Source organism: Heterodontus francisci, chromosome 1 (genome assembly GCF_036365525.1).
Source record: "Heterodontus francisci isolate sHetFra1 chromosome 1, sHetFra1.hap1, whole genome shotgun sequence".
NCBI lineage: Eukaryota > Metazoa > Chordata > Chondrichthyes > Heterodontiformes > Heterodontidae > Heterodontus > Heterodontus francisci.
Genome location: NC_090371.1, coordinates 260,773,291 through 260,796,904, shown reverse-complemented (window position 1 = coordinate 260,796,904; position 23,614 = coordinate 260,773,291). Strand labels below are relative to the sequence as shown.

Genomic DNA, 23,614 nt, shown 5'->3' with positions numbered 1-23,614 from the left:
GGGCCAAATGGTCTACTCCTACTCCTATTTCTTATGTTCTTATGTTTAGATGTTTGGAAGTTGAACTAAAGGAAGGAAAGACCATGAATGGACAAATGAGATTCTGGATGTTATACATGACACTGCTGAAAAAGGAATTACTATTCAATTTGTATGAACCATTAGTTGTGCCATGGTTGAATTATTGCACGTACTTCTAAATGCCACATTGTAAGAAGGATATCAGATCCCAGGAAAGAGTATAGCAAAGATTCGCTACAATGATGCCAGAATTGAGACATACATCTATGAAGAAAGGCTTGAGAAACTGGGGCTATTTTCACTACAACAGGGATTAAGGGGGGATCTATTGGAAATTTCCAAAACTACAGAAGGCTTTCAGAGTATTAACATAATAAAGTTTCCACTAGTTGGTGAATTAGTGACAAAGGGCATGGGAGTGACTTGAACTCTATTCACCTGGTGGGGACAGGGGCTAACAGCCCATAAACTATGGTGATTCACTTACCATCCCGTTCCACGCAATCTCTTTCCACCAGTAATTTGGTTATGGGTTCTGAATGGGTGGCAAAAGGTGCAAGGCCTGTTTAGTGGGGAGCCTATTTGTAATATGCTAATTGGATTTGTAATATGCTAATTGGGATTGATTTTCATGTATAGCACTGCAACACAATGTTGAAATATTAATGGACAAGGTACAATGCACACACAATCTGTGCATTTGTACTTGGCATTGAGCAGCCTAACCAATGATCATTCCAGACCATTCCTGAAAAGTAAGAATTTTGGTTTTTGTTAAGTATTTTTGTAGGGCAAGAAGGAACATAAATTAATTTTAAGGGCAAATAAAACATCAAGAAAGTTAAATCTAGATCAATGTGTACTTATGTTCCCATTCTTTGGTGACCCAAAGAGCATGAAGCTGGTCACTTTTACCGATGTTGCAGATGCTAATCTTCCTGAGCTGGTTTCATAATATTTCTGATGGTTGAGAACGGGAAATGTTGGCCTTTAGCTTGGAAAGCTAAGAAAATAAAAAAGGTTGTTCAAAGTGCTTTGTCTGCTGAAACACAGGTTCTTGTGAAGGCAGTGGAAATGGGGTTCTATTTGTCAATTATTTTAGGTAAGATTCTTTGCAATGGGCACACTGAAGATACTACACCCATTGAATGTTATGCAGACAATTGTTCATTGTGGGATAATGTATACCCTACAAAAAGTGTGAGTGAAAAAAGGTTAACGATTGACCCTTCTGGCCTGAAATGAATGCTGGGGAAGAAAGGAAATCACTAAAATTAAATGGGTGAATCCAAGTCATCAACTGTTGAATCAATTTACAAAAAGAAATGCATGTACAAAGAAATTGTTAAGGGTCCTAGAAGAGGGGTGGTTGGCAATGTAATGCTTTGTACAGAATATAGAGGTCTTTGATTTAATTTGTTTCAAAACTTTAGTTGTACATATAAACTCATTTTTATTTAAAGAGAGAAGGGAATCTGCTAATTGTATATTAATTGTATGCAACTGGTGGGCATTAACTGGGGATTCACTTGTGCCCCTATAAATAGTGACTTACCTGGAAGACCGGAGCAGCAGCCTGCAGACGTGGGAGGAACCAGGACCAGAGTGGGAGCTATAAATCGAGAGTAGAGTTCGAGGCCCTCACTTATCTGAAGACCGAGAGGCAATCAGCGGACCTGGAAGGAACCAGGACCAGAGCGGGAGCCATAAATCGAGAGTGGGGCTCGAGGCCCTCACTTACTTGAAGACTGGAGCGGCAGTCGACGGATCTGGGAGGAGCTGGGACCAGAGCAGGAGCTATAAATCAAGAGCAATACCCACTGCTGTCCAGAAATCTTGGTCTGGATTATTGACTTTTTCCAAGAACTCTCTTGGTTCTTTCTCTTGTGGGTATTGCTGTATTTGATTCCCTACTGTTTGCATGACAGTTTTCTGCTTTGTACCTATAAGTGTAGAAATTTTGCTGTGGCACATCTTCCCATAGTGTCCAGCTTTTCCACAATTAAAACACTCAGCTTTACTTGCTGGGCACTGTTCTCATCTGTGGGTCTTGTTGGCTCCACAGCATTGGTAATGTTTTCCTATTTTATGCGCTTTCTCAACTGTATGTTTTTTCGGTTCCTCAAAGTGTTTCCCTGGCTTTGGCTTAACCAATTGGATTGACCTTGGAATCCTTCTCATCCATGGCTTGTCTTCTGCTCGTAGAATGTCCCTATTCTGTTTGCGAACTTCAGCCTGTCTTACAATTTGAATGGTCTTTTCCAGTGTAAGGTCTTCTTATGCTGATGACTATCCTGTCTCTGATTTGTTCTTCCTTTAATTCGCGGTATTCACAGCCTTCTGCCAATCTATGCAAGTCATTAATATAGGAGTCTACAGATTTGTCAATCATCTACGCCCGCTTATTGAATTTGTCTCTTTCCAAGATTTTATTAGTACGGAAATTAAAATATTTATCAAAGGCTTGGAATACCTCTTCTAACTTATCTGTAGCCTCATTGATCCCTTGTCGGACAATTACGTCATCCGCAATTGCTGCTACTGAATACAGGAGGGTATACACTTGTTTCTTCTTTCTTTCTTTTGGGCCTCCTTATCTCGAGAGACAATGGATACGCGCCTGGAGGTGGTCAGTGGTTTGTGAAGCAGCGCCTGGAGTGGCTATAAAGGCCAATTCTGGAGTGACAGGCTCTTCCACAGGTGCTGCAGAGAAATTTGTTTGTTGGGGCTGTTGCACAGTTGGCTCTCCCCTTGCGCCTCTGTCTTTTTTCCTGCCAACTACTAAGTCTCTTCGACTCGCCACAATTTAGCCCCGTCTTTATGGCTGCGTTCCACTTCAGATTTTATATGGAGCTACAAAGCGATTCTAAACCTTAGGAACCGTTTTACCTTTTTCTCCATAATACCCAGTTTTGAACCTGATTGGGTCCCTCTTGATTTTGAAAACTCTCCAGCATTTCCAATTTTGGATCCATATTGCTTTATTTAATAGACTCTTTTTTAGAGTGTTCTGCTTTAAGAAACTCTTTCTTTTCCAGGCTAGCTTGCTTCAATGGAGATGTCAGAGCTGTTCAAGTGTTCCCTGCTGTTTTAATAGGCTTCTTTAGGGTTTTCTCCTTTCTTTGAGAACTTCAGTTTGTTTTTTTCAGGCTTGCTTGCCATAATCGAGTGCCCCTGCTGTATTCAGGGGTTTCCTGCACTTTTCGGCAATTCTCATACTTTTCAGAGGATTCCCACTCTTCGCACTCGCATTCAGCGCAAGTGAAGGATTAGGCTATTCCCCGTTTTTCTTTTCTTTCCGAGCATGATGCCTTAAGAAAATTATTTTAAGCTTTTCAAAGAGTCTTTATCTCACCCGATCGCTAGATTCTATTTGCAGGCAACCATACTTCTGTGGTGCTGCCTATATTTCACTGCTCTGACTCACCACAGCTGAGGAGCTCCACTGAGCCTTTTCTGTAGGTAAGTAGTTTTCTTATTGTTCTGAGCCAGTATTTCTCTGTAAATTTCTCTGTTGTTCCCATGGTGTTTCTTCTATCACCGCTGTTTACCTTTGCTTTACTGCTGTTTTACCATTGCTACCATGTTGCATTCTTAAGTTTGTATTAGTAGTGTTGTAACGCGTGATGGAGAAAGTAATAGATTCCAGTACAGATTAACTAGCAATTCTTTATTATTTACAGTTACAATATACACTCTCCGCATTCTTCATGCTGCTATACCTTTGTGTTCTCAAGCCTATTTCATGTGACTGTTAAATCATCGCTCATATAGTGGGAGGGATCTCTCTAACTGTCTTCAGTATTAACCATTTACATCCTTATATTACATTCACTACCTGCTTTCTGGGGTAAAACATTTGGTGCTTTGTATTATTGTTAAAGTTGCAAAGGTCTAGAGGGATTGGAGTGGCAGGTGCTGAAAATATTTTGCAGACTTGACTTCAGGCCTCTGCACAAACCAATTGTTTCCATAAATGGATGCACCAGTGGGCTTTCCTCTTGGAATACAGCATAACTTCGAAAAGTAATAGAGGAGAGCAGGTCAGGACAAGTTGCTGGCAAAGGGAGGAGAAGGAGGGAAAGAAGGGCATTTATCAGGAGGTGGTATCCACCCAGAGTGTTCAGGGAGCAATTCTCTGACCTGAACATAAACAAGTCATGTACAAAATGGTCTACACTTCAATAAGGACATCATCACTGAAATCTGCCACCTGCTGCAGCACAAACTGCAACTTCAGAATAGGGCAAGGACTGCAATGCCAGTGACTGTGAAGCTGACTGTGGCAATGAGCTTTTATGTGTCCAGATCCTTCCGGGCGGAATTTGGAGTTATTTGCAAAATCTAGCACTTTGCATTTCATTGTGTAATGGAATTCATTGAGGTTTTCTGTTCAATGAGAACAAATTACATTTCATTCTCACTTGCCAGAGAGAGAAGCAGGCGGAATGAACACGCAGCTTAGCTCGGCTTACAGGCTTCCCTATAGTGCAAGGTGCCATAGACTGTATGCACATGTTGCAGGGGCAGCGTGCTAGCTCTGTCTTATACAGGAGCTGAAGGGGATTCCACTCCCTCAGCATCCAGCTGATCTGTGACCATATGCCCTGTATCATTCAGATCAATAACTAGTATCTTGGCAGCAGTCATAATGCCTTCATTCTGCAGCAGTCCACTATGCTGGCTGTATTTTACCCAGCAAGGCAAACCAATGGGTGGCTGCTGAGTGACAAGGACTATTCACTAAGTACATGGATAATGACTCGGTGCACAACCCATGGACATGTGCACAGCATGCACACTAATCACAACCCCAAATCCCCATTCAACAACAGTTTCATACCTTACCTTCCCTCTGTTACTAACCAGAGCGTCCGCTGGATCACAATGAAAAAATAAAAGCCACCACAAAATAAATGTTCCAAACCAAATTTCTTTACAAAATAATATTACATTGCATACAAAGTCAGTTATTACTCTTGCGTAATCCCTTAGTGCCTGTCTTCCATAAGAACATAAGAAATAAGAGCAGGAGTGGACCATATAATCCCTCGTGCCTGCTGTGCCATTCAATATGATCATAGCAGATCTCCTGCCTCAACTTCACTTTCCTGCCCTCTCCCCATATCCCTTGATTCCCTGAGGCCAAACATCTATCTTAGCCTTAAACGATGGAACATCCATAACCCTCAGGGGTAGAGAATTCTAAAGATTCACAACGCTTTGAGTGAAGAAATTTCTCCTCATCTCAGTCCTAAATGATCAACCCCTTATCCTGAGACTGTGCCCCTATGTTCTACATTCCCCAGCCAGGGTAAACAACCTCTCAGTGTCTACCCTGTCAAGCCGTTCAGAATCTTGTATGTTTCAATGAGATTACCTCTCATTCTCTTAAACCCCAGAGATTATAGGCCCATTTAAAAAAAATTATTTTCCATGCATCTGCTGCCCTTGTCCTTCTAGGTGTTAGAGATCATTGTTTGGAAAGTGCTGTTGAAGGAGCCTTGGCAAATTGCTACAATGCATTTTGTAGATGGTATACATTGCTGCCACTGTGCGTCAGTGGTGGAGTGAAAGTTGAAGATGGTGGATGGGGTGCCACTCAAGTGGGATGCTTTGTCCTGGATGGTGTCAAGCTTCTTAAGTGTTGTTGGAGCTGCATTCAACCAGGCAAGTGGTGAGTGTTCCATCACGCTCCTGCCTTGTGCCTTGTAGATGGTGGACAGTTTTTGGGGATTCAGGAGTTAGGTACTCGCCTCAGAACTCCCAGCCTCTGACCTGCACTTGTACCCATAGTATTCATGTGGCTGGTCCAGTTAAGTTTCTGGTCAATGGTAACCCCCAGGATGTTGATGGTTGGGTCTCAGCAACGGTAATGTCATTGAATGACAAGGAGAAATGGTTAGTCACTTTTGTTGGAAATGGTCATTGTCTGGCATTTGTGTGGCATAAATGTTTCTTGCCACTTATCTGCCCAAGCCTGAATATTTTCCAGGTCTTGCTGCATGCAGGCATGGACTGCTTCATTATCTGAGGAGTCATGAATGGTACTGAACACTGCAATCATCAGCGAACATCCTCACCTCCAACCTTACGATGGAGGGAAGGTCATTGATGATTCAGCTGAAGATGGTTGGACCTAGGATGCTACCCTGAGGAATTCCTGCAGTGATGTCCTGGTGCTGAGATGATTGGCCACCAACAATCACCTTCCTTTGTGCTAAGTATGTATGACTGCAGCCAGTGGAGAGTTTTCACCCGATTCTCCTTGACTTCAAGATTATCAGGACTCCTTGATGTCATACTCGATCAAATGAAGCCTTGATGTCGAGGGCAATTACTCTCACCTCACCTCTGGAATTCAGCTCTTAGGTCCTTGTTTAGACCAAGACTGTAATGAGGTCTGTAGCTGCGTGGTCCTGGAAGAGTATCGGAGCTGGTAGCTGCAAATATGAAATTGAGTGCTGGTGCATCTTGAGCACCAAGTTCCCTCACTGCCTGGTCAGGTTGCACCTCTTAGGTATCTGAAAAGAGAAAGGCATAAGTGTAATATTGTGGTATTGAGAGGGCTGCAGCTTGTAAATAAGAAGAGAGTGTGGGATGAAGGGGAGGTGGGATGTGAAAGGAGAATTATTTATGAAGATATAATTTTTGATGATCTCAGCCCTGCCATGACCACAGCAATGGCTGTCCCAATAATGGCCAACATAGTCACCTCATGAGTGTTAGGACATGTAGGCATGCCTTCCCCCTCCAATTAGTTCCTGCTGCCTCTAGTTGTGCACCATCTTGTCCTGCAAGAGAGAGGGAAGTGTGTCAGTGAGTTTCATTCAATCTTTTTTGGTTGATGTGGTTGAATAACTGGTAGTGTGTGAAACCTGTGAGATGTGGATGTGAGGCTTGCAGCAGTGTTAAGTGTGTGAGGGTGAGGTGAAGCAATGAATGTCAAGTGTGTGTCTTGATTGATAGAGATTATTGTTAGGTGGATGATATGGGATTTGGTGAATTGAGCGGTGTCTGAGATTAGTGGTGCAGTTGGTACGATATGGCATTTGAAGATCCATTGACTGACCTTGACCACTTGTGTGAAATCATTGAACTTCTTACAGCACTGCACATAGGTCCTCAGTGCATGACCCCTGGTCATTGACCTCAATGGTGATCTGCTCCCACTGCCTTCTGAGCATGTGTCTGGAGATCTCCTGGCTCCCTAGAGATACAGACATCTGTCCTCCTTCAAGGCCTCCAGTGCAGTGTCTGAAACGTTGGAGCACACTTTCTTCCACGTTGTGCCATTCTTCAATGTTTCCCAGGTCAGTCACTCATTGCATGACTACCAACACCTGCTCCAGTCAGAATGCACCTCCCCTTTAAAAGGTACAGACTAGTTTTAAGTGGTGCTTACCACTCGTGATATTGGTCCCCTACTGATGCGTTCACCCAATCCACAGTGCAGTTAGCACTAGCTGGACGCAACAATCATTGAAATGAGCAGGCAGCACGAGGTTAGCGTGCTGCCTACATTGCAATCAAGAGTGTGGGTTAATCGCACATTGTGATCCCCGTGCCCGTTTTCGGCAGCTATCAAATTTAGCCCCCAAAGTATTGATCCACTCTGCCATGCAATCATTTTGTCTCTTTTGACTAAATACCTGAAATTTGTGATGAAGTAGCAGAATAATTGGCTATTATCATGAACAAAATTTAAAAACTAGAATGCAGTAGAAATATATCTTTTTGCAGGGAAAGGGCAATTGTGACTTGCCACCAAATTTGAAAGCCAAACACAGTAGGCAAAATTTTGACATTGAGCGATGGTGTAAAATGGGTGAATCTGCTTCAGCCTAATCCTGCCAGCTCCATGAGGGGTCCCAGGGAGCCCTTCTCACAGGAGCCCTTGGAGCAGGCTTTCAGCTACCCCTTCAAGAACACCCTGACACACATCCACACGACTTGCATCCGGGCTCGCCAGCTGGCCATGTGTGTGTATTAGTCCCCATCTGTGTAGCAGAGCCTGGTCTCCAATCGTCTCGGCCATCCCTGCCATTGGACAAAGATCTTGCTTCATTCGGACCTTGTAGTGGTCAGTGTGCATCTTCCACCCCCTCAAAATGAACTTCAGGACCTGGAGTATCAGGATTGGACTACTCAGTCACCTAAGGACCCACAACTCTGGAGTGGAAGAAAGTCATCCTCATTCCTGAGGGACTGCCTTAGAAGAAGAAGAGAAGAAAACGGGTGACAGGGAATTGCCAGCCCATTTTACATCTCTCCTGACTTTTATTTCCATTAACTTCACTATCACACGAAGTAAAAATGACCCATTAGATTTATTCTGCACAACAACACTGCAGATAAGCAGAGTTGACCGTTGGTTAAACTGCTACATACCAGGTAGGTACATTACTGTTGACTTAGATTTCTCTAAAGATTAGTCACCTTTAAACTGGATTTGGTTGGATTGATAAGCTTAGCATTTACATTAAACAATAAAAAGTATGATAATTAAAGCAATGCCTTCTAAATAAACAAAATAGCCTGGACAAAAAAGTTTTTACTTTATGGGCTATAACTGAGTCATTAAGATGCAAAATTAATTTTGAACTTGACAGTGAGAAAGTGGAGCATTTGCTTTTGATGTAATCTATGGTTCCAGTAAAAACATGTTTTCAAAGAAGCTTGATGTTCCAAACAGCCTCACTAGAATTTTAAATTTGTGTCGACAGCAACATTAGGGAAATAATTTGTGATGTTTTCTGATAACATGTTGCTAAACTGTAACCTATCTTCATGTGTTTGTTTTTTGGGGCTAATACTGTTTTCGCCTCTCTTTGGGTTCAGAGTTTGGATACCCCATAATTTTTCAATAAATTATAATAGTTGAGAAAATGAAATTCAAGTGAATTTTGATGCTGTGCTGACCTTGGCTGCTTCATGGATTTCATATAATTAGTAAGGATTCTGCTTTTATAGAGGGAATCTCAATTGTCTGATGGCATAGTGCACTATTTAACCAATCTTGGTACTATGGAGTAAAGCACTCACTGTACCCCTGCAATAAATTCAGCCAACAGGGAGGTGTCTCGTGGAAGCTTTCTCTGAGGCAGGGTCACTTTACTGGTACTGAGTTGGGTAATTAATCCCCACTTTAGATTAAATTCAGGAACACAAAGCATTCCAATCCCTGATGAATGCATTTGAACCCTGCAAATCGACGGAGGCATTTACTGGTATTCTCTGACTGAACATGTAAGAAAGCTTTGTCTTTTTTTTTTGGTCTCTTGATGATAAAGCTTGGAGCTGACAAGGAAAATTTATTTTAATATTTAAATTTTCCATCAAATATAAAAAAGGGAGAGTGTGTTGGATTGGGAGAGTTTGATGAAATATCCTTCCCCTTTAACTCGTTGGTTTGGTTTTCTATTTCTCCTGATTAACCTTTTTTTATATTAAAACAAAGGATGCTGAGACTATCACTGGGAGAATTGACTTGGAAGAGCTATTCAGTTTGACAGTGTGAAGAAGCTGAATTAATATTAGTTGCTACAGTCATTAACCCAGGGTGCTTCAGTGATCGCATTTCAATTGTGCGTATATTAATTCAGCTCCCTCACTGTGGGCATAATATCAACTTGAACCAAGTTCCCTTCAAGATATTATCACCACTCACCATTTAAGCCATTTTTTAATTACAGGCACAGGCAGAAAAACAAAAAGACACTGTGGTAATCATAACAGTTTTAATTTTGTTTGAAGGATATTGATGGTGAGGGTATCATTTTGTCGACCCTATTTTAAAATTTATTTTATAGAACGCTTTTTTTAATTTAGGTCACTCCATAAGATATGCATCATTCATTGAAGTTACAGGCAAATAACCTGCTCCCAGAGCTCTGTCAATGGCTAGATGTGAGCAAACTACAATGTCTGATCTTGGCACTGGGCTTGTCAGATTGAAAACTCATGCATGGCAATGACAACATGAACATGCATCCTACTATCTTGATACACTCTGTGGACATCATTTGCAGCATAGCTAGATTACCAATCTAAGTGTCCGATAGAATCTTCTTAAAAAATCCCTGACAAACCATATACTAGTTCCAATCAGTACCCTTGAGTATCCAAGGCAGAATATTCACCAACCCCAGCAATATTTTGTAAATATTTTTACCCTGTTAGATCCTTACTACGAGTAGCAATTGCCAAGTTTTCTCTTTCAGTCCAGAATGTAGAGCTGTGTGAATGCCTTTGCTGGTACTCTGTGATTAGTAAGCAGAAGGTGTGTTTTTGTGAGGAAGGAGTTCACACAACTGAACTTTGCTTCTTCTACTTCCCCACAAAATAGAAATCTTATATGACAAAATCCCCCTTCCAGCCAAGATAGCTAATAAAATCCACCCACTGTGCGACTCAGTTTCAAATCGCATACTCGTTATTAGACTGAGACCAATTATTTCTGCCCATTTTCTGCCTAATCTTACCCCTTACTCTCTTGAAAGAGTTGTCTTATCTTGGGATACAGCTCCAAGGGCAAAGGGTACCCTCCAGTGTCTTGCCAAAATAGCCATTTTCTATGTGTAAGCACTATTAATGATTGCCAGTGGGCTATTTTGTCATGGCAAGTATCAGCACTGAACCTACTCCTCCTCACCCAACATCCACACATGCATATTTTCCAGTGGGGTAATTGAATCATAGAATCATACAGTGAATAGTAATTAGGACCAAAAAAAACTCAGTTCCCTCACTCAGGGGTGACGAGATCAAAATGTCACATCCCAATTGTTGTCTCAGTACACATAGGTCAAATCTACAGTCTGTACAGTTTAGTACCAGAGCAAAGCTTCTTTTAACCATGAAGAATTCAATGAAGTGACTTGTGCTATTTCTGAAGTGGAAATTTAGCATGCATGAACAATGCTGTACAGAGAATCACGTACTGTAAAAGAACAATATAATCGTTCATGTCACTGTGTATGCTCACGTATTACTCTGGATATTGCTGAATATGTTCTCTGACACTATCAGTACTTTCACAAGTTTAAATTGGATTCAGCTTAAACTGACATAATTTCAAACTTTGATTCACTGTCCAACAATGACCTTGCTTGAAATTTTCCCTCACAGATGAAAGTGTGTGTATGAATCTGGACTGGTGTTGGAAATACAACACTGACACTGAGTTTGTCAGATCTTTTGTGCTAAATGGAGTGCTTGGCTGCAGCAAACCCAAAGAATCTTGTGCAAGGAATGTACATATAAATGTCTTTTATCTTTAATTAAATATTTTGCTGTTGACATGTTTCCAATCATTTTGAAATCCAGCTTTCTGACGCTTTACAAAAAAAGGTAAAGAATGTTACAACGTTAATGTCAGTACATAATGCAAACAAGAGTGTAAGAAAGAATTTCACCTCAGCCATCGATATCGCAGGATAGCTGCAACATCCTTTCTCCAAAGCACACTGAAGTGGCTTTCTCTAATAAGTATGTATTGCTGCATGGCCTCTACTCATTGCCCCATCTGTTTTGCCTATGTTGCTTTGACCTGTAGCCGTGCCTTGACTTCCTAGTTAATATTTTCAATTGACTGATCTGCTCTATTGTTGCGTACAGCACTTGCATAATTGTTTCAGAAACAGCTGCAAGGATTCAACTAAAGCAGCCATTGAAGATTTTATTTGAACAATGATAAATCATTGCTGGATTTTTTTTCTGGATAAAAAAATCTGTTTGTTATTTTACAGGAGCAGGGAATACCCCCTTACAGAGATCTAGGACATGGTTCAATCCTGACCAGCTGACCCAAACCATGGTGAAAGAGATTAATCAGGAAGATGAAGCACTGGTCACTGAAAGGTCACTGCACAAATAGAGATGACAATATTAGAGAATAAATGGATGACAGGAGAGAAGAGACAAACACATCCCCAGAATATGGCAAAGGAGAGACCCCACTGTTTGCAAGTTAAATAGCTCTCCATATCAATCGTTCCCATGGATAGATTGAGCTAAAGAGTCAAATTAAATTTGCATGGAACAAGGCAAAGAAAAAAGCTTCCAGGAAGGTCTTTTAGGTTTCAAATATTCCAAGTCAAGGCAATTAAACAGCTTCAAGGACCATAGCTTTTTTAACAATCTTCATAGGATGTAATTTAATATTTATTTATCCTTACGATATTACACTGAGGAGTGTTTATATAGCAAACTCCAGCCAGCACAGCTGTGAAATAATAATACCAAAGGATTGAAATACAGTATCAGAGTATTTAACAACTGGATTGGTCTTTGAATAAGTTGCTAAAATTGTACTCTCAGTTTTAAATAAAATCGTATTTAGTGAAGCATGTAAAATATGGATTAGGTACTAACACAAAACCTAACTAATTTTCTCCACTTGGAAATCATATTTATTGTGGAAGGTGTATTACTTGGCTAATGTAATTGTATGGTATGAATTTTTTCTAAATGTAAATTATCAATAAAATGTTATAGTTTAATAAGTGTTATCCAAATAAATTATGATATCTTATAAAGGAGTTATCAATGGAGGCTGGGGAAGAAATAACCTTCTAACTGGTTAGCGAAACTAATTTTAAAAATTGTGTCATTGGATACATTAAAATTGCAATAGTAATAATTCCTTGGTAGTTCAGCTGGTAAGTACATTGTTCAATATTGAACTGAGCTATAGAGACTGGGAAGTTCCTCAATCTGTTCCCCACTCTATGCCAAGTTTAGGTGGAAATCAGATCAGCTTTCTTAGCATTATGAAGCTACTTCATCAAAAACAACAAACAACCTTTGATTCTGCCAAAGTGGACATTTTTTTTTATTCCAATGAAAAGTCGCTTAACAAAATAAAAAGATGAATCCGACATTTGCAATAATTTTGATTCTGAAGTGTTTAGTTGAATCATTTTTTTGTTGGCGGGAGTTGATTAAATTTGCATATTATTGCTTAGAAAATGCTCATTCATGTCAAGTGCTCCCAATTAATGCAATCATAAATTTGCCATGTTCTGTTAATAGCATGCATTTGTGGTCAGTTTGAATAAGACAGAATAATAGCCTGGTGCTTTCAATTTTGGTAAGTGCATATGCAATTGTCCAATATTACTAATAATTGGCAGAAAAATGACCCAGAATTGATTTATATTTAAATGGTTTGCAGTTGGCTATTTTCCTTACTGTTTTCTCTTTATCTTCCACAGCTTCTTTCATTTAAAAAGTCAGAATTTGAAAAATAATTATGCAAATTATCTGGATGACTGATAAAATCAAAAAATAGTTTGACAACTACAAAATATATCAGTGCATTTCATGGGATCAGTACATGATGCTCACTGTTGAATGCTGAGTTCATGAAAGACTTTTCACTGAAAATGTTGAACTAAGATCAAAAATTATATTTGTTTAAAAACATTAATGTTAGAATAAATATGCAATGGAACTGGACTAAAGTCTTTAATTATTTACTCCAATATAATCATGTTAAAAAATTGTTAGCATTATTGTTAGCATCGTGATTACTTACAGCACATGTAGTTTTTCCTTAAAATCTGTGTGCACTACACCAGTCACTCTTCTGGTAAAAAGAACATCTGATGGCCTATTCTTTTTTGCTTCTGATGTACAGTAAAGCCTGACAAATAGGAACAGTTCAAGAACTTGCATCAGATATCCCTTTTTTGTTTTACAGGTGTCCTTATTTTCAAAATGGTCATTGCATGTACAGTAAACCAAATGATCCAAATATCTCAGGATTGTCCGTATCACTTTTTTTTCACCCGTACCTGGGATTTTGCCTAATTCTTAAGCCCTGCCAGCAGGATGTGATTTTAATTCATTTTTTGTTTGTTAGGTTACCCAGTGTTTACCATTGAGGGATGCTGTGGTCCTGGAATCTGCTACATTGCCAGCCTGCATAGGGTGAGGTGGCTGCTGTAGGGCCTGAGTGCCTGGGAGATCCCAATCAAATTTAGGAGATTAATGTCCCACAAACTGCATTCCCTATCTGGGAAGCCCTTCCTCCATGTGCTGCACCGCTAACGTTTGAAGTGCTCGGGGGAGGTAGAGGGCTGTTAGCAGCTCATCAAAGCTTGATGTATTAGTGGAATGAGATGTGGCACTACCCAGTGCAGCTCTCTGCTTTTGTTGAATGGAGACAATTCTTTACTATCAGAGAAACTGTTCTATCCATGGGATAGAACCATGCGTATTCAACCCCAGAGATAGAATGATTTCTCTGCGCTATGGATGCTGAGTAAATATAGCTCCCCATTCCACAAAAGCCATTTCTCTTCTTCCCGATGCAGCCTCCCACTGACCTCTGTGTCCTGTTTTTTAAGTTGTAAACTGACTTGGTGCATTGAAGGCTGTCCATATTTTGTAATTTGGGAGTATGTGTGGTTCCAAGGTGAAGCTTGTTAATTTTACAATGTAAGTTATTTGGGATTGCAAATAAGTGTCTGTTGTTTGCAAGTGCCTATTTGTACAGGCTTCACGGTATTTGACGATAGGGCGATTCTGCTTGCTTATCGTGTCAGCCAGGATGTAGACCATGATAGCAGCTAAAGGATCACGTAGTTGGGTTTATCCTGTTATTCAGGTTGGCTAGACCTAAATGTGCTGTTGACGACAATGACATGAGATTGTGGCTGTGAAGTAGGAACTCCTTGAAAGATTTATAACAGGTAAGGCTGTGCTATTTCATATTAAAATAAGTGACCCCATTGTATCCAGCAGTGGTTCTCAAACTGGGGTCTGCAGAGACCTTCCAGTGGGGTCTGTGACATAGGGCTGGCCTCATGGGTGGGCAACATGGCCTATTGCCCAGTGTGCCGTGGTCAAGAGTAAGCAAGTAAGTGGTGGCTGGATGTGTACTCTGCTTGCCCTGTGCTCCTGCTTCCCACCACCCCCCAATCCCTTGCTCCTGCTATCCTCAAATTCCTGCTTTCTCCATACTCTGTGCTCCCTATGCTCTGCTCGCACAGTGCTCCTGCTTTACCCCTGCTCTCCCAGTGTTACTCTCTCTGGGCTGTGCCTCCCCAGTGCTCCTGCTCTCCCTCTGTTACCCTAATTTTTTTTTATTTATTCGTTTGTGGGATGTGGACATAGCTGGCTAGGCTTCTGCTGCAGGCTCCTGCTCTCTCTGTGCTGCTGCCAAGGATAGACAGACCCTGCAGTCCAAAGTAGGCACATCCACTTCACTGATACTTGTTAAGGAAATAACTGTTTTTTTTAAAGTGTTATCAAAATACTCTGCATGGAGCACTTTCATATTATATAGTATATAGTATTATAATTTAGATTGGGGGTCCATGATTACTAATCCATTTGAAAAGGTGACATTCAACTAAAAATGTTTCAGAACCACTGGTATAAATTTACATTTACAAAATGTCACAGCTGCATTAGTTATCTGAAAAGAAGCTTGCATTCTTCAAGATCTTATGTTGCCATAGCTCATTGGAAGCACTCTCATCTCTGAGTCCTACACCAGAGATGCGAGCACAAACTCTAGGCTAACCCTTCAGTGCAGTACTGAGGGAGTGCTTGTTGTGCATAAATTGGCTGCCACATTTCTACATTGCGACAGTGACTACACTTCAAAAGTTCTTTATTGGCTGGAAACCTCTTTGGCAGGTCCTGAGATTTTCAAAGATGTTAAATAAGTGTAAGTCTTTCTTTCTGTCAATAATAGACAGAAATGTTGAAGAAAGTTTGGGAAGAATTGTTATAAAACCAACTTACCTATCTCAGCTATTTGAGAAATACTGCTTCAGTACACAAAGATATTTCATAACTTTTTGTTGCATTGGTCAGAGGGGTAACAACTGATCTAAGATCAAGGTTCAAATCCAGCCCAACCTGATTTGGATACAAACATCCCCTCTGTATGCTACCTGTAAGGGTCTAATTTAGAATGGAGTTTGGAATATCTCACCCCAGTACCTCGTGACCTTTGATTCATCACCCAATACTGGTAATCTAGAATAAGATGGTTAATGCAGAAAATCGAAAACTATCATGCTGGTGCAGTATGGAGTATTCTTTTATAGTTGGGAATGAGTCACACTGTTGGGGCAGAGAATGTTGCATGTAGCCACGCTGCACTTAACCTTAAAATGTCTGATACATGAAATGCAAAGTCTTCTATTCTTGCATAATGCTCTATGATGGCCCTAGGAATCTGTCCTGTTTCACAACTTATGAATCTCTATCGTAATTTTTTTTAGTAGGAATTTGTGGTTGTGCTTACTATTTTAGAATTGTTTTCTGTGGAAGATTTCTGTTGCTCTTCTGAAGGACAGATTTATAAACTGTCTGAGTTTGTCTTTGAAGTGCAAGGGAGGCTGCTGCCTTTTGTTTACAACTTTGTCTATAAACAGTCCTTTATCATGTTCGGATTGATTGACCAGATACCTTAGGCCTGTGCTATGTTGATATATGTAAGGTTTCCACTGCAAGACAAGATGCCATCATTAACCCCAAAGACAGAGCCATCAAAGGAAGCATGGTTTTCAAAAAGCTAACCAGATGCACATTGTGTTGTAATCAGCATCTTCTAGTTAAAACAGATGCAGGATGCTACTCGCAATCAACACCATATGGAAGCAATCCCTGCCACTGTCTCTTTATTCTGACTCTTGATCGACAGTTCTGTAGCTAAATGTTGTCTGGGGATAAATACAGCATGCTTGCCCTAATTCTTGAGTTCAGTTCATACAATTCCGCCACATAGCCAAGTTTTGCTGTACTGAGGGCAGTGGTGTACTTGCATAAAAAACATTGCAACTGATCTTTGTAATTCTGGATTCGGAAAATCAGTTTTCAAATAACAATGAGAATCAAGGGCTGTACTGTTAGTCTTTTAATCTGATGATTCATACTTGCATCTGTACAATCTTACCTCTTAATAAACCTTTTTTTAAAATTGAGCTATATATTCTGGCAGTATTTTTTGTTGGTTTGAAGGGATCTGAAGCAAAGAGTGGTTAGCTCATTTTTTTCAGTAAATATGGTAGAAGGACTTGTTTTTGCCCTGTGTCTCAAACGTAGGTCAAGTTTCAGCTGATAGAAAGCATAAGTTTACCTATGGAATCCTACTTTTGCACCGAGCTAAAGGAGAATGTATTAAAAAGGAGTCTAAATTACAATATTCATAAAAGTAGCATGAAATAATGAGCAATTAAGTGAAAATTAGTTAGGATATTTTGCACATCAAATCTTTGAAATCTTAAGATTTATGTCACGTTATCTTCTCATTAAACTGACCATAAGCACAAAGAGTTGATGAAGCATTGGGCTGAATTTTTACGGCTCACCGCCGTCCTCGGCATGAGCTTCAGAAAGTGCGCAGATATTTCGCGCGGTAGCTCATTAACAGGGAGGGGGCAGACGGCCCAGCCCCAATGACATAGAGGGGGCAGGTGCACCATCCCTGGCAATGGCGTCCGGCGCCATTTTTAAAGGGCCTCAAGCCCTTCATTTACATTTAATTTGTTAAGTGGCAGGTTTTTAAATAAATTGCAATAAAATTTTATGCACACTCCCAAACCCCCCTCCCACCCACCCAATGAATAATCCATGTATTATTTGTCCTACCCAACCACCCCCCCCCACAAAAAACTTAAAATTTTCCATCACAACCTTCCCGAACTTTCTTTCCTTTAACCTTCAACCCCTTCGCACCATCCCCTCAACCAATCACATTTGTTTATGCCGCTCCCCCCAGCCCTGAAAAATTCACTCCTCCCCACCAGGGTCACGTCTCGGATCTCCGAATGGTGATCCGAAGGCTCGTGAGTTCCAAACATCGGCCGGAATATCGGCATTGGACAGCCATCAGGACAAGGTATGTGTTTATTCATTGATTTACATTTATTTAAATATTTAAATGAAGGCTCCACTGCTGAGTGGCGGGGGGGGGGGCGCCTCCCCGAGGATTCACTGCTGCCGGTAAAATGGGGTGGGGTCTTCCTGGCCTGTGGTGTGCCTCTCCCGGAAGTATTTTCCAGGCCTCCCAACCACAACCCCACAATGTTGGGGGGCTGGTAAAATTCAGTTCATCATCTCAAGTTCTAGCAAATCTGTCATTAACTGACAATTATTTCCATCGCACAGAATATGGGCATTTCCTTTCTATTAAGGAAATTAAGGGGGTTAACGGTAAAATCTTACAATGATACCAGTATATTATCTATTGAATACTGGAATGTGATAACAGTGGAAGAACCTAACATACTGTTACCCTGCTGTGATGCCAAACTTGGATTAATTCCTCTGCTTTCAGTTATCTGCCAATGGCAAGACAGCACTGTGGGTGATACTGCACAGATCGCCTCTGGCTTTTTGAAATGATCCAATGGCATAAAATCTTAGGGCAGACATCACCTTCATAACCACAGGCAGACTTGTTCATGGAAATGTGCTTTGCTGCAGCTCTTCATGCAGAAATTGGCACAAGTTGTCTACAGCTTGTTTGCTGATGCACTCTCTTCTCATGTAGAGCTGCTCCCTTATATCTTTGTGACATCTGCATGGCCTATGAACTCCTTGGGGCGTTTTTGTTAATATCTTGTCAGATGCATCCTCCTCAAATGCTGCCTCACTCACCTTTCCTAGATCCTTTAATGCTCCTTTTCATCCTCTATTAAAAGCAGGAATACCCTTTGGGAATCCTATGGGCTGGATTTTGTTCTCCTCCCGATGTCAGGCTCTGTGGCGGGGGCGGTGGCTGGAATATTGGAGTGGTGACAGCCCACCATGGAACCTGATGCCAGGATTGCCAGGCCCGATTTTCCCGGCAGCAGGGAAGCTCTGCGGGCGGCCTCCACCCTCTGCAACGGGAGACGACTTTACATATTGTCACAGCCAAGGCGGGATGAGTGCACTGTTAATTCATTCCCACTTCTCCACAGATCACAACATATTTTTTAAATTTTCCCACTTACTGAAACAGTCAATCAAATACATTATTTTTTTCCCTGGAATAGAACACATCAACCAGCTTTCTTTACTGAACAACAAAATTAACAGTTTATTATAAAACAAGTCTCAACTAGTAATAAAGTAAAACATAAACACACAGATTGAATTTTTAAAGTTCCAACATTAAATTTTAAAAAGTCCCCTTTCTACCTTAGCCAAATGTTAAGTCCCTTTTTACCTTAGTCCCTTCATACTTAGACACACATATAGGGCTGAATATTAACGGCCCCTCAACGCCAGTAAAATTTGAGAAGGGCCCATGGCAAATTACCGTTGGCGGAGGACCTCGGTGCAGCCTCCCCCGCCACTCGGCGGCGGCACCTCAATTGCCATATGTAAAATGGTACTTCCTCTACAGGTACTTACCTCTACAGGTTCCGCATGACATACCTACAGATGTCAGAGCGCCAGTGTCAGAGGCGACTGCGGATGTTGAGAGAGGCAGTGACACATCTCTGTGCCCTGCTGAATGATGACCTGCAGCCCAGGGGCTTTGGTGAACATCCTGTGCCTGTGGCCCTCAAAGTGACAGCGGCTCTCAATTTTTACACCTCTGCATCAATTCAGGGGCCCACCGGAGACCTTTGTGGGGTCACACAGTCAGCAGTGCACCACTGCATCAGGGAGGTCACCGATGCCCTGTACCAGAGGGCTGGTGATACGTCCACTTCATGACGGACCCTGAAAGCCAAGCCCAGAGGGCCACCGGATTTGGCTCCGTCACGGGATTCCCACAGGTTCAAGTGGTTATAGATTGCACCTGTGTGGCCATCTAGGCTCCTGCCAGGCAACCAGCTGAATGCGTAAACCGCAAGGGCTTCAACTCAATCAATGTGAGGCTCGTATGTGATCACCGGAAATGATCCATGCACATCTGTGCCTGCTTTCTACGCAGCTGCCATGATACCTTCATCCTGTGCCAGTTGCAGTTGCCGTTGCTGTTCACTGAAATGGCTCAGATGGAGGGGTGGCTACTGGGAGAACAAGGGCTACCCCTTGCAGACATGGTTCCTGACACTGGTGAGACACCCCAGCACTGCTGCAGAAAAGCGATACAATGCCAGCCACGGAGCTAAAGGAGCCACCATTGAGCAGTCGATCGGTATGCTGAAAATGTGATTCCGCTAACTGGATAGATCGGGTGGTGCGCTGCAGTATGAGCCAGAAAAGGTAGCTTGCATTGTTGCAGTGTGCTATGCTCTGCACAACTACACACTCAATAGTGTGTAGGATGAGGAGAGACATGAGCAGAACTCATCCTCGGATGATGAGGATGCTGAAGACTTACTGCAGGAAAAGCACATGGGAGGACAGAGAGCATCCAGGCACCGCATGCAGGGTGAGCAGCGAGCTGGGGACGCACAGCAGAGTCTCATTGATCAAAGGTTCTCCACGCCATAGGAACCACCGTGGGCTCTTCATGCCACACAGCACCCTCGTTCACCTGCTGTGCAGCAGTCCACATCTGCAACATCTTTGCATCCAACATTACTGGCAACAGAACACTGAGCCATTTCCCATATTACTGCATCTATGGAGATGCACATAAGTGATACTGGCATGGCAATGATGTTATTCCATACATTGGCAGTTATGAAAGGCCAATGATGTAATGGGAGGAGCCACAATCGGTATATGCTAGCACACTTCTTTCACACAGTAAATGCAACGGACATGTTAGTGAAGATGACTTTGTTTGTGGCCTTTCTACATTGTTGTGTCACCCATGCAGACCCATTTGTGTCACAATGCTTTTTGGAAATGCTTGCAGATTCTCCTGTGCTGATTTGATTTCCCTTGGGTGTGGATGACTTAGGTGGTTGTACCCTGTGCGCAAGAGGCCGAGAGGGCCCCGGCTGGCTGGGAGAGTGATCGTTCATCCCCTTCCGGCATTGGACCCTTTGACACCGGATGGCCCCATGGCTACTCACCTCCTCTGCCATCTCCAGCCAGACTGCCTTGTTCAAGTGGGAGGGCCTTTTCTTCCCATCGTTGGTGAAAAGGATCTCCCAACTTGCCTGCACAGCCTGGAGGAGAGTGACCAGGGTGGCTTCACTGAACTGTGTACCCCTCTGCCATTCTGGACTTTTGGTGTGGTCCTTTAAATGCAAAGGTGACTCCAGCGTGTAACAGCTCTAACGTCTGGCTGCAAGGTTTGTCTTGCACATATTTGAAAACCAATACAGGACTAGTGAGGAGATCTGTGCTGTTGTCATGGTTTTTCAACTATTATACATCGACAGATGTTCACGAACACTTTGATAATGCAGCAGCTGATCATAGTTATTGGTGTAATATATTTAGTTGGCAATGCAGCTAGAATATGAACAAATGTTCCTGTTTTCTTACAAGGATTGTTTAATTGCAGTTACATGTCTTTTCAGATAACAGTTAGCAGAGAAATTAATACAGATTCCAAATGCATATTAGTCTATTGCTTTTCACAGTCAGATGATTAGAAGCTCATGGTATGTAAATATTCTTCAATAATGGTTTTATTTCTGTTGTGTATTTGCCTTTTTATGGTACATTTAAGTCTCACATCTTGGAACGTGTGAAATTAAGATTATTCACCCAGGGGCGGCACAGTGGCGCAGTGGTTAGCACCGCAGCCTCACAGCTCCAGGGACCCGGGTTCGATTCCGGGTACTGCCTGTGTGGAGTTTGCAAGTTCTCCCTGTGGATGCGTGGGTTTTCTCCGGGTGCTCCGGTTTCCTCCCACAAGCCAAAAGACTTGCAGGTTGATAGGTTAATTGGCCATGATAAATTGTCACTAGTATAGGTAGGTGGTAGGGAAATATAGGGACAGGTGGGGATGTTTGGTAGGAATATGGGATTAGTGTAGGATTAGTATAAATGGGTGGTTGATGTTCGGCACAGACTCGGTGGGCCGAAAGGCCTGTTTCAGTGCTGTATCTCTAATCTAATCTAAAACACTTGAGTGGAAGAAGAGGATCGCAACTTCACAGGACACTGGGACACAGCAGGGTAAGTATGTGGCAGCAAAGTGGAAAGTGCTGGGGTAACTCAGCAGGTCAGGCAGCATCTGTGTAGAGAGAAGCAGAGTTAACTTTCAGGTCTGTGAACTTGTTTGGGAAGGGAACAAATTATTTTTTGAGAATTAATGCCACTTAAGTGACTATTGGGCGGTGGGGGGGAGGGGGGGTGGGGGTGAAGGGCCTCAACATCCTTATTCATTGCCAATAAAAATTCCCGGTGACTGCACCTTTAAAAATTAAAATTACTTTGTAAGGGCTTAAAGCCCTCTAAAAATGGCGCCGGCGCCTGCACAGTGGCGCCAGACGCCAATGCCGGGGACATGGCGGCCGCCCCCTTATGTCATCGGGGACGACCACTCCACCCCCTCTATTTAAACGAGCCCCCACGCATAATATCGTGGGGGCTCAGGAATGGCGCATCCACAAGGGATGCACGCCATTTTTAGAGTGCGCAGCCGCAATCTGCGGCGCACTCATAAAATTCAGCACTATGATTCTAACTCAGAACCTGTTATTATGGGTGGTGAGAAAAATATTCCAGTGGTCTTAGGCTCTCAAAATCTTTATTTTAACAATAATGCTGAATATGAATGCCTGTATTAGTGTGACTCCTGCACATGAATATACAATTTTTAATGTACATATTCAAAAGGAAATTGGATGGGCACTTGAGGGAAATAAACTTACAGGGCTATGGGGTTAGAATGGGGGTAATAGGACTAACTGGATTGCTCTACAGAGCCAGCAGGAACTTGATAGGCAGAATGGGCTTCTGTGTCATCATAACTCTAAGACTCTCTATGAACAGTGTCTAAGTATAACACAAAACAAAGTTCCAAAATATCTCCTATAAGAAAATAGTTCCTCTTGAAAGTTTCTCTAGCCTCCAGGTTCCAAAATAAAGAACTTCTTGATACTGGTAACAGGTCCATCTCTTTTATTTCATTCAACATCACCCTTGGTGCATTGGAGAGTCAGAAAGTTATTGCATTTTGACACTCAAGCACCAGTCATCCTCAATTACATTTATTACAATGAGCTTCAAGCTACATTGCTGAAAAGCCCCAGAACTGTTCAGAAGTGCCAGTGCAACGATTAAGAGGTGGAAATGCTGACAATCCACGATCTTCCTCAAGTTGGCAGGCCCCCAAAAATAAAATTGCCATTCCAGTGCCAATGATACACTGGAAGTGGCATGTGCATTTGGGGTCACTATATTTACAAATATTCTGGTACTAAAGCATTGAATTTTACTTTTGCTGGTCTACATTTATGCATAAAAATAAGATGTATTGGAAATAAACTATCCCCATCTTTGTATTTTTTACAGAAATTAAAAAATATGAACAAATTTTATAATATGCAGAAGTGTTTGGGTAGAGTAATTGCTGATACAAAGTAGGGCTTTTGAAACCAGTTCATCTTTGAGTAGATTTATGAACGATTAACAATTTGCACCAATTAATATGCAACTATGGTTACCACCAATGTAGTTAAGAAGTAATTAAACTAATATTTAATGGATGATGTGGTTGAAAAGTACCCAGTTACTATTTCCCATCACTTTTTGTTTGAGTGCTGAACATGCACGTTCT

General features: G+C 41.8%; 1 long non-coding RNA gene across 1 annotated transcript in view; it reads right to left on the bottom strand.

Moving 5' to 3' along the window:
* Window positions 1-4,852: 4,852 nt before the first annotated feature.
* LOC137376006 (uncharacterized) overlaps window positions 4,853-23,614 on the bottom strand; it is a 70,089-nt gene continuing 51,327 nt past the window's right edge. Inside the window, exon 3 of the long non-coding RNA XR_010976112.1 lies at window positions 4,853-6,545. This is a non-coding gene — a long non-coding RNA (uncharacterized lncRNA). The remainder of the gene's footprint in view (window positions 6,546-23,614) is intronic.